The sequence below is a fragment of the Cottoperca gobio genome, chromosome 10, assembly GCF_900634415.1.
Source record: "Cottoperca gobio chromosome 10, fCotGob3.1, whole genome shotgun sequence".
Lineage (NCBI taxonomy): Eukaryota > Metazoa > Chordata > Actinopteri > Perciformes > Bovichtidae > Cottoperca > Cottoperca gobio.
This window is the reverse complement of record NC_041364.1, coordinates 21,847,476-21,856,211: the sequence shown is the minus strand read 5'-3', so window position 1 is coordinate 21,856,211 and position 8,736 is coordinate 21,847,476. Positions and strand designations below refer to the sequence as shown.

Below are 8,736 nucleotides of genomic sequence, written 5' to 3'. Positions count from 1 at the left end.
CAACATCAAAAGAGAAAACAAATGACTGTGTTGTTGTGCGACTTGCTGCATAGATAAAATGTCCATTTTGGGCTGTTCAAATACCGACACTGACAAAAATACAGCTTCTAACTACTTTATTAAATATATTTTATGCCTCAGCGACAGCCGAGGCCGGAGGCATCATGTCTCCTGGTCCGTCTGTATACACGTACGTCCCTTCCTCAGGAACACCTGGAGCTTGGACTGGAGGAGGACTGTGACCTCAAGTCCTTCCCATTCTCTCGAATGCGATATTTCAGGAACACTTTGAATTAAATTTCTTCCGATTTGGGACAAATGTCCACTTGGACACAAGGAAGAACTGGTTTGGCGGTCAAAGGTCAAGGTCACTGTGACCTCACAAAACGTGTTTTTGTCCATAACTCAAGAATTAATTTGCTCAATTATGACAATTTAACAGCAGGAAACCGGTGGATTGCCTACTCCGGGTAGGGAATGAGCCATTACCCCAAGTGAAGGAGTTCAAGTACCTCGGGGTCTTGTTCACGAGTGAGGGGACAATGGAGCGAGAGATTGGCCGGAGAATCGGAGCAGCGGGGGCGGTATTACAGTCACTTTACCGCACCGTTGTGACGAAAAGAGAGCTGAGCCAGAAGGCAAAGCTCTCAATATACCGGTCGATCTTCGTTCCTACCCTCACCTATGGTCATGAAGGCTGGGTCATGACCGAAAGAACGAGATCACGGGTACAAGCGGCCGAAATGGGTTTTCTCAGACGGGTGGCTGGCGTCTCCCTTAGAGATAGGGTGAGAAGCTCAGCCATCCGTGAGAGACTCGGAGTAGAGCCGCTGCTTCCTTTACGTTGAAAGGAGCCAGTTGAGGTGGTTCGGGCATCTAGTAAGGATGCCACCTGGACGCCTCCCTAGGGAGGTGTTCCAGGCACGTCCAGCTGGGAGGAGACCCCGGGGAAGACCCAGTACTCGGTGGAGAGATTATATCTCCTCACTGGCCTGGGAACGCCTCAGGATCCCCCAGTCGGAGCTGGAGGATGTGGCCCGGAGAAGGGAAGATTGGGGTTCCTTACTGGAGCTGCTGCCCCCGCGACCCGATTCCGGATAAGCGGTAGACGATGGATGGATGGATGGATGACAATTTAACACAAATGTCTAACAGATAAAGTGTAATCGAATATGACATTTTGATTCTAGTTCTCTTTGCTTATATGCATGCATATTTATCTTCGTTCATGTTTGTGGTTTGTTTGATATACAGGTGAGAGAATAGGGCTGTATGATTTTTATGCACTGGTGCTACAGAGGTGGAAGGTTTTGCAGCACACGCCACAAAATTGTATAAAACGTCTGTAAAAACAACCAGTTAGTGGAGCTCCTCGCTCAAACAGGCTTGTGACTGGCAAAAGACATTAACAAGAAATGTTTTCAGACTAACTTCTCTTTATTTGCCCATAATGGGTAACTGCTTCTGCTTAACAAAACATATTACGCCTCGCATTATGCCTCGCAATTGAGGCAAAATACTTTTTCATCTTAGAAAGTCTAATCACCAGCGATGTAAAGGAAAGAAAAGATAAGAACAGAATTAAAGAGAACGATGCTGCTGCGGTGATTATTGATGTATATGTGCATGCTTCAAATATGGGTATTGATTTTAATATTTTTTACCTAATTATCATTAAGTGGATTTTATCTTATGCAGTCTATGTATTCTATTTTCTCTTGTTTTTATTCTCATCATATTCTCATCATATTTTTGCAATTATTATCAAGTGTCTATTTATCCTTATTGTAAAGCACACTGTTCTTGTATGAAAGGGGCTATACAAATAAAGTTGTTGTTTTATGTATGTATTATTGTCCAAAGAGCAGTACTAATATCAGTAAATATATATAATCATGTATCATACATACAATATTATTTATTAAATTCATTGATCATACAGTATAAACAGTGTGCTTTTGTTCTCTTATTAGTGTGTGTGTGTGTGTGTGTGTGTGTGTGTGTGTGTGTGTGTGTGTGTGTGTGTGTGTGTGTGTGTGTGTGTGTGTGTTGTTCCTTTTAGAAGAGGACAAACATTTTATTGTTACTTGGTGAGATTGATTTCCCCCACTGGCCAGCCTTCTGTGCTGATACGGATCAAGTCTTCAGTGTAGACATGGAGGCTGCTGCAGATGCTGTTCTCGATATGACGTGCCAAACATCTCCTCTCACACCGAGCCGAGGAGAGTGGTGATACGTGTAAAAAAGAAAATCCTAATTTTACGGATTCTTTTTACAGTCGTTTTCAGTTTTTCCAATTGTACACAAGTCTGTACTATTACAGACTTTATCTGTACATTTACAACTCAACTGTTATTTTAAGTATTGTGCCAATAATGACAAAATACATGTATTTCTCATTTTTGTAGAGAAGAATTTATATATTATTTATACAGTGTTTTCTCTGCAATCTTAAATGACAGACATTCATGTAAAATGAGAATATTGTCCTTTATTTGGTTGCTGCGGTAGTCGTCGCAGTGTTTGTCGTACAATATTGGGTGTTGAGAATCCAAGCTGACAAGCTGTCAGCAGGCGAGCTATGACCTGGAGGTATGACGTCAGTTGGAACAATTTCATTTGTCAAACGAGGTCCGTCCGAATATTATTTCCCCGGCACTAATGTTCCGCAGGGGTGTGCAAGCATTCACAAGAACCCACAAAATTAGTTTTTATAAATTACCGTGCAAATTGTTCTGACAGAAATCAGTGCTTGGTGTGAAACGGCTCTTAGGCCTCAACTTCATCCTCCCAGTTCAGACACTGCTCTCTGCAGCTCAGCAGGAGCCTTGAGTAGGATCAAGTCATGTCCCTCTGGGCTCCAGCTAAAGCCGCTCTCTGTTTCTGAAAGCATGTCGCAGAGTTCTGCACGCTGCATCTCACATCTTAAAAATGATTTAAGAGTTGAAGCAAGTGACATCATTTCTTGAAACAACATGGTTTAGAAAAGATCGAGTCACACGAAGCAAGTATTTCTCTTGAAATGCATCATCATGTTCGCCTTTGCTCCTGAATGAGCAGAGGGAGAGGAGGCAGGCAGGTGGCTCATGTGCTGCATTCTGCCCACTGTCCGCTGGACATGGGAAGAGAAGAGCAGCACCTGCAGAAACTCCTGGAAGTAAAGAAAGATACTGCAGACATAATGTTTGATTGACAGGTGTTTTCTGGGAAGCACACAAACAAATACAGCAGCTAAGCACCAACGATGGAATAAAACATCTGGTCTCTGAACTGAAACACTCACATGCAGCCGCAGAACTGTTCCTCTCAGTTATAGTTCATTCTACATCCTTCCCTGTTTCTCTCTTTTCTATCAGCCCGTGCTTTCTTTGCATCTTGTTTAACAAGCTGTGGTTGCCCAGGTAACAACATTAACTTATATGGCCATCTATTCAGTGCTCTACTTATTACTATGTACCTCTGCAAGCCCCTGTGTATGTGAGTGTGTGTGTGTGTGTGTGTGTGTGTGTGTGTGTGTGTGTGTGTGTGTGTGTGTGTGTGTGTGTGTGTGTGTGTGTGTGTGTGTGTGTGTGTGTGTAAAAACTTTGTCAACCTTTATTTGTGTCTGGCTTCATATTTATATCTGGAGTTGGGATTTCCCCTATGCAGACTTTCCAAGGTAGTGTAGGTATTCAAACTGTTCAACTTTCACACACACACACACACACACACACACACACACACATACACACAGCTGTTTGTGTAATGTGCCAATGAGTAGCAAGATAATTAAGTTTGTAAAGTTTTGTAAGTTGACCGTTGACTTTGGGTTTCACACATAAGAACTGTTACGTCACACGTTGGTTTTTAGACTGCGGTTTTGAAACCTCCAGCTTTTCATTTTGGCCGTCACCATCTTGGTTTTTTGCAACCAGAAGTGACACGAGAGGGTGGAGCTAAGACATTTTTAGGCGACCCACAATGTTTCATTTAACTATGATGAAGTGAAAACACTCTGTGACAGGGAGAGAGCACACCTCCCTCCCTGTGCCGACACCCGAGGACTTTGATTAGAAACGTATTTGTGATACGTCAAAAACAAACGTAATCTGGGAGAAAATATGTTTCCCTTGAAATGTAATAGAGTAATTTAGGAGATCAGGCTGCACACACACACACACACACACACACACACACACACACACACACACACACACACACATGTATGAGCACACAAACTGGAGCCACACCGCTTCCCTGTGATATGATGCAACACACACACATACATGCAGAGTGAAGTCCCCTCCTCTGCCCTCACTCCTTTCCCCACACACACACACACACACACACACACACACACACACACACACACACACACACACCACACACGCACACACACACACACACACACACACACCTGACTTCATTATCCGCGCTCAGGATGTCAGTAACAGCAACCATGGTAACAAGTCGAGATAGAGGGAGTGTTAAGATTCACAGCCACTTCACACCGATGCATCATTAATGTCATTTAACTCGCCCCTGCGTGGTACTTTCTAGCTCTCCGTCTGTTTTCTTCTTTCGCTCCACGTCTCTTTCTCCTCACCCCTCCTCCCCCTCTTTTTCTTCCCCCTCCTTTCCTCCTCCTGGGCTCATGCCTCACTTTTCTCTCACTCTCTCTCTCATTCATTTATACGAGCTTTGCTGATGACTCACACTACCTGGTTACTTCCCAATTTGTGTGTGAGTGTATGTGTGTGTGTGTGTGTGTGTGTGTGTGTGTGTGAATGCCAAGCCATGTCTTGCTGCCTCGTTGCAACACAGCTGCAGCTGCAGTGGAGTCACTGCGAGGGCTAATCACTGACATCTATACATTTATTTTACTCCCTGGCATGAATAATGCAGAGCAACGCTGCAACCCGCTGGTATTAGAAATAAGCAGTGGGAGAGGATCCTGTCATTAGAAATGAATGAGCCTCCATTCAGTGCAGGGCCTGGAATTTCTGATTCACTTATGTTATGCACTCGACTGCATTCCTGCTGAGCCTCTGCTCTTCTCTGGCAAAACATTTTTTTTATATCTTCAAACATCATTTTTTTGTTATTATTTTTCATTAAGGGTTGAGACTGAAAAGGAAAGGTCAGACAAGCAATGCAAAGCAAAATGTGAAAGGTTAATTAATATACTGGAATGTTATTAAAGGTTGATTCATGAATTTTTCTATTAATTCTGAACAAAATTGTGGATTTGGACTGAAATCATGGGTCAAAAATCTGACTTTTCATATGAAAACCTTCATTTTTATACGAGCAGACACTTGAGAAGTTTTTGTATTCCATTTATGTTTTTGAAATCTGCATCAGTTTGAAGCTTTGCCAGGACAATAAAGCCAGTAGATGTTTCTATAGAATACAACAGAGGTTTGTCTGCAGTCAGAGGAAGAGTAGGCCGGAAAGAAGGCGAGGGTCTCAGGTGATAGATGGGGTTACAGTGCCATCTGCTGGTCACAAGCAGGACAGCAGGTAGCACTTACTGCAGGAGTGAATTAGTTTTAAGGGGAACACTAAAGGTGAATAAGGTCAAAAATATGAACTAATAGATACAGATACGATCATAACTCATGCTGCCCTGGTCCTGTCTGACGCCCAAGCTTTTTTGACATCATCCTGGATTATATTTTTAAATACGATCACATCATCAGTTCTGTCACATGGATGTTGTATTTGTACTGTGTTCTTTATCTTGTACACACAACATCTATTACAGTCTGTCCGACCTGGGAGAGAGATCCCTCCTCAGTCTCTCCCTGAGGTTTAGAACATAACGTTTAATTATGGGGTTTCTTTCAGGAAGTTTTTCCTTGTATGATGCGAGGGTCTAAGGACAGAGGGTGTCGTATCCTGTACAGTCTGTAAAGCCCACTGAGACAAATGTGTCATTTTTATATTGGGCTATATAAATACATTGGGATTTGATACCAACATAAACCTCCCCAGTTAAATATGGGCTCATTTGCACACATTTCCGCAACAGAAATCTGAACATTGGAAGTCAGGTTCAAAATTCTTGTTTCATTTTTTTGAAATATTAGAATCAAAGGTTTTTATTGAGGGAAGTTTGGATATAACTCCATGTACCATTCATAACCTGAATTATATCACATTGTATACCTAAAAACATTGACAGTATTGTCTGATTGATGAACAAAGCCCTCTGTACACAGCTTCAGAATATAGAGAGGAATGAAACTGGAAACGTTGGTGTGTGTAAGAGATGAGGAGACTTCTGGCTCAGAGTCAGATACAGTATGTCCACTACAGGGGTTAGGGTAACACAATGTGACTGATACATAGCACCATGAAACTTCCCCAGGTGATTACTTCTTTTTAGACAAAACAAAAATCTAAAGTGTTCTGAAATTGTTTGTTTAAATATGCAAATTAGACATTATCTAATCCGTTGGTGAATTTTAGATCAATCTAAAGACTCAAACAGATAAAGTTAGACAAAGAAACACGTAAATGTGTATTTTCAATCCAATCTGAAACAAGACAAACTAGCCCAAACTTATTAATGAGAATTAAAAACCTGTTTTTGTCTGTAGCGTCTCACCTGAAGGACAATATCACTCATGATATCTGTGTGTACTGTCTGAAGAGAGTTGGGCAGTGAAACAAGTATAGTACGTGGGAAAGGATTTTCATATTGTACAACTTTTCATACACCAGCCTAGATATCAGATGGAGTTCTAAAAATGGATTTACACCAGCCAACTGTGCGGGCGCTGTAACTATGGTGTTCCATTTGTGACAAAAAGGATGATGTGGTTGTGCGCCTCGTGTATTTATGCCTGTGTTGTGTCTGAACAATGACTGTATCGTACAATTGTACTTCATAAAAAGTAATAAAAGAAGTTTATTTCTTGCTCTTAGAATAAAACTCACTGTGTGATGCAGGAGGTGAATACACAACCACTCAGACCCTCCACTGTCCAGGTACTGGTTTTATGAATTGAACCTTTTTTCTTTTTAATGTCATTGAGCCTACTGGGTCTACTTGCTGCACGTGACACAAGACACGGGGTGAATGGAGGCCCAGCAGCTTACTTTAGTAAAGGTCTGCAGCTACACGCCTGGACAGAAAGCACATAGCCCTTTGTGCGAAGGTCAAAGCTGTGTCCAACCTTTAGTTTATAAAGCCGGCATGTTGGACATAGAAGTGAAAGATTTTGCACCACTTACTTCTGCAATCTCTACAAAACTATTTGTCTGCTAGAATTCCTAAACTATGAGACTGTTTTGTGCATTAAACAGCATCACATCAGAGCAGCACTGAACACCTGCACTTCAGAGAGGAACACGTGTTAGTTGTTACCTGCTGGGGAGTCATGCAGCTCTGTGGACACATTTAGACATTACTTGACTCTTGGATGCAGAACACAACCCCCGTCTTGCATGTCCACACCTCCGACACAATCAGCCCACTTCGTGTGGACTGCTCTGCTGGAAACACTCGAAAACTAGAACGACACTCAGTGGGCGCAGGCCGTTTCCAGAAGTGAAAAGTTATGCGTGTATCCGCTCCGTGATTCGGATCTGCTCCAGAATCCAGTGGGTTCTTCCTTGGCCCATGCTTCACCCTACCACTAAGTTTCATGTAAATGGGGACAGTAGTTTATCTGTAACCCTGCTGACAAAGAGGTAAACATGCATTCTAAATACGGTGACACAATATTATTATTATTATTATTATTATTATTATTATTATTATTATTATATAATGCCAGCACATTTATCAGATATAGAATAATCTTTGTGGTGCACCCCCATCTGTGGACGAGCTGGATTCTTCATCCTGGCTTTCACCTCCCCGCCCTCAAGTCCCCTCTCCTACTGTATCCCCTCCTACAACCCCCCCCCCCCCCCCCTGCTTCCTCTGAAGTCAGAAGAGAGAGTCATGGGACGGGGAGGTCACTGACACACATATACAAACACATCATAAGCAAAGTGAAAACATGTGGAACGTATGTTTACCTAAGATTACCTACATTTACGCTTATCAGAATGAGAGTAAAAACGTAGAAGCGAGCAAAGGAAGCGGTGGCAACATCCAGACACAGTGTGATGTCCTTGTCTCTTGTGTATTGTTGCTGTAACTCCGTCCTCTGAATCCTCACAGTCCCCTGCAGGCACGAGATCAAACCTCCCTCAAGGATTTAGCTATGCTGTCTTCATCTCTGCATTCCTGCGCTCGCAAAAAGAAATAAAACACATTCTGACTTCACATTATTCCTGGGAGTTTAGAAACATCAATTTTGATTTGTCATCTAAGACTGTTTTTCACAGAGTCCCTGAAGGGACATAGAGAGAAAATACTTCAATCTTGCAAAAGTTTGTGATTGTTGGAAAGCATCTCTGATTAGGTCAATGTAGTTCTGGTGCTGACCGAGGGGCGTGCAGACGCTGCCTGCTGTGACCCGCAGGGTTAGCACATTCAAGTTGCTACAGATGTATGAAGTATTCTCCTAGCAGCGCTAATTCACTCATTTGTGGTCTGATGAAGAGTAACTTCATCAAAATCTAACACTAAATGAAAAGGTTTTGCTAAATCTAGCAAAAGCATATCTTTTTCGACTTGATAGTATATTATAGTTTGATAAATACTTTGTCTCTGTGAAACCAGTGCAATAGTTTTTTACCAGCTGATGAGGCCAGTGACCTCAAATCCCAATGGTTCAAAACCTGGAGGCAGAACAG

General features: G+C 42.3%; 1 protein-coding gene across 2 annotated transcripts in view; it reads right to left on the bottom strand.

The window, feature by feature from the left end:
* Positions 1 to 4,366: 4,366 nt before the first annotated feature.
* irf2b (interferon regulatory factor 2b) overlaps positions 4,367 to 8,736 on the bottom strand; it is a 20,600-nt gene continuing 16,230 nt past the window's right edge. For both annotated transcript variants that reach the window (XM_029441522.1, XM_029441524.1), the window contains exon 10: positions 4,367 to 4,396. The gene's annotated coding sequence lies outside the window, so the exon portion shown is untranslated. The remainder of the gene's footprint in view (positions 4,397 to 8,736) is intronic.